Source organism: Lithobates pipiens, unplaced genomic scaffold (assembly GCF_037356315.1).
Source record: "Lithobates pipiens isolate NorthernLeopardFrog02 unplaced genomic scaffold, aLitPip1_a1.2 Scaffold_13, whole genome shotgun sequence".
NCBI lineage: Eukaryota > Metazoa > Chordata > Amphibia > Anura > Ranidae > Lithobates > Lithobates pipiens.
The window spans coordinates 314,097,003-314,100,473 of NW_027507718.1; the positions used below are offsets into that span (position 1 = coordinate 314,097,003).

A 3,471-nucleotide genomic window follows, 5' to 3' on the forward strand; every position below is an offset into this window, starting at 1 on the left:
ATGCATAGACAAGGCAGAATGCCCTATTTTGTATAGTGTCAGTCAGTGTAAAAATGTACAGCTCTGACTTACTCCCTGATTGTAGGGGCAATTATGAAAGTTAGCAGAGTATTAACCCACTAGGGAACATTAAATAATTAAGTATTTGCTCTGCAGACCTTTTGGGGATTTTTTACTCAAATCTCTTTCCAGATTAAACATTTAATCTCACAAAGCTGCAAAAAAGTTATTAGACATTCTTATTTATTTTGTTTAGGATGGGCTTCTTTGTGGAAGTTGAAAAAAGAACAGTGATAGGTTGAGGCTGATTTACTAAAGAAACAAAAACATGAAAAAAACTGTGACAGTACAATTAAACCTTTGGTTTTCTTAAAGGGGTTGTAAAGGTAAATGTTTTTTCACCTTAATGCATTCTATGCATTAAGGTGAAAAAACATCTCACACTGCCGGCACCCCCAGTCCCCCAATTTTACTTACCTGATCCCTCGAAAGTCCCACGCTCGCCCCCGCTGTCCTCTTGGCCACTCAGCCTGGCTGCTGATTGGCTGGAGAGGATGGATTGAAAGCAGCGCAGCCATTGGCTCGCGTTTCTGTCAATCACATTCAATGACGTGGTGCGCCGGGGGCGGAGCCGTGTGATACAGCGAGTGGCTATAGCCACCAGCTGTATCACGGGAATGCGCCTGAAGGTGCTTCTCACCATGCGAGGGAGCTCGCATGAACATGAGAAGTACCTGCGGGAAGAAGCAGAGACAGCTGCCGAGGGACCCCAGAAGAGCAGGTTCGGGGCCACTCTGTGCAAAACGAGCTGCACAGTGGAGGTAAGTATAACATGCTTGTTATTTTAAAAAAAATTACTTTACAATCCCTTTAACTTATTTCCACCCAGCCAATGCAGATAAATGGGTGGTAGGGTGCTCTGTTATTCCAGGTGGATATACAGGTACATCCACCTGTTCTCATACCTCACACCCCCCTGGGGACTTTAGTGATGTGGTGCTGGTACTGGGCCTCTGTGATTGGCCCAGGTACCATGTGATTGCTGTGACCAGTCACAGGGATCACATGATCGCATGTAAACAACTGTCATGAATGGCTATGACAGTTGTTTACTATTTTAATCTATGTGATTGGGCACAGTGATCACTCGGTACATGGTCAAACACAGCAATCACAGCAATCACATTAGTAAACAATGAGTTATGAACGTAAGTCATTCATAACAGTTATTATCGCTTTTACAGAAATCATCACTGTACAAGAAATCTGTGTAAAAGTAAATCCCGATCAACTTTGCAGAGTAGTACAGTTGTCACTATGGTGACACTGCACTACTCTGGTGACAGTATATAAAATAAAATACATGTATAAAAAGTATATATATATATATATCTATATATATATAGATATATATATATATATTGTGACATTGGGGTGTTTAGCTCAAGTGGTTAGATGCATTTTTTTGTGCAGTGAGTCCACATCAGACAGGCATATAACTAACGGCCTGGTAGCCCACGTTTATTAAAGGGAAAACAAAACAGTCCATCCAGGAATCCCAAGCAGGGGTTTAACTTCATTCAGCACACATAAATGAAACCATACCAAGCCACCTGGCTCTCTCTTGTCAGCAGTTCCTCTGCTTGCTCCCAACAGACTTATCGATTCTTTCCAGCCCCCTGGACTCACTGGCTTCCGTAGTCTTCCTGACTCTCAAGGCTGGCCAGCCTTTCCCAGTCCCTGAGAAAAGAATCCCCCTTACATGGGCTACAGTCTCCCACAGGGCAGACCACTCTCCAAACACAGGTTTGTCTTCAAACAGCAGTAGCAAGTAGCAAGCTGCTCACACTCCACCATCCTCCACACTCTACTCTCACCAGCCCCTTGTTATATGGGCTGTGTGCAGCTGGGCACACACCCTGCTTGCTATCCTCAAGACCCAGACACAGGGTTGGAGATCCCGTCCCACCCATGACTCTCAGGGATCTCCAAACTACAGAATCCCATCCGGAACTAGCAAAAGCTGGAGCAGTTTTCTGAATTTAAACTCTACTCTGTCTACACTCTGTAGTCTTTCAGTCCGCAGATATGCAAACTCTGTGTCTCTTTTACCTCCAATTTCATAGGGACAGAGCCTTCGCTCTGCCACAATATATATATATAGGCTCAGTGATGAAAGTCTACGCCTCTTGCCAATCTGCTCCTGGTGCTTCTCCTTTGCTTCCTTTGTTTTCTCAGCAATGAGCTTGGCATACTCTGATGCTTCCTCCTTATTCTTCTGAGTGCGCTGCTTCTTCAGGGCAATACGTCTGCGCTTGTGTTGAAGAACTCTAGGTGTTACAAGATGCTGGATCTTGGGATCCTTAGTCCTGGCCTTCTTCCCTTCCTTAGGAAGAAGCTTTCTAACCACATATTGGCACACACATTATCTTCTTTGGACAGTTTGAAGAGCTTGTGGACTCTGCTTGCCCTTTTAGGACCCAAACAATGTGGAACAGTATTGTCTATGAGGCCAGGGATGTCCTTCTCACCTTTCCTCACAATCACCAAGTTCAACACACTTAAGTTGGCATCTACAATACAGCCACGCACAGACTTGCGTTTGCGCTCGCCAGTCCTCCCGGGGCGGTAACAGGAGTAACCCTTACTTAATAGCAGACAAACAGGGCCGTGGGTGAGAACTCCCTGTTTCATGGGAAGTTTCATGATAGGAGCAGACCCTTTTGGATTGACACTTTCAGACCTAAGACAAATGCAGCGTGCTTGTGTACTTTTTTCAACATGCTAATACCCAAATCAGTAAACATTTGTGTGATTCTAGTGCGTAGAATTATGCAGCTTTAAATCACTTCCTTTTTTTTTTACTGACCGCAATTCACCTGGCATAACGCCCAGAATATATATAACTTCCCCATTATAATATTCTTAAAACTTATATCTGGTTAAAAATCAACATTTTAAAATCCCCAATTATTGCTAATACAGCTTAAACACAATTAAAACCATTTGCACAAATATAGCACATTTGCTACAATTGTTGTTATTAGAAAAAAAGCACCTTTTAACTTCAATAACATAAGGATAGGCAACTACAACTAAAACAGTCCTTAGTACATTAATTGAAATGCTACTTTGATTGTAATATGTCCCGGAGGACAGAGCATGGCAAGGGAGGTGTCACCTAGAACAGAAGGGCGGTAGATGAAGGGCGAAGGACAGTGTCTACTTCCTAAGGACCAGACGCCATTATAGGGCAGTGGCTGACTACCTAGCTTCCTCTTTTCTGGCTTTCTATAGTCATATACAACACAACCATCTTGATTTTTTTTCCATGTTCTGTAAACCCTTCTTCATGAATAGCTTTTGCAACTTTGAACCAAGCGTCTGCTGTTCGCAGAAGTCTGTGATCTGACAACAGACCTTTTTTATGTTTTAAAATATTACACCATTCATCTACCTGTAGCTCTCTGT

At 43.1% G+C, this 3,471-nt stretch overlaps 1 pseudogene; it reads right to left on the reverse strand.

Moving 5' to 3' along the window:
* Positions 1-229: 229 nt before the first annotated feature.
* Positions 230-2,706, reverse strand: LOC143975889 (small ribosomal subunit protein eS6 pseudogene; annotated as a pseudogene).
* Between the last annotated feature and the right edge of the window lie 765 nt (positions 2,707-3,471).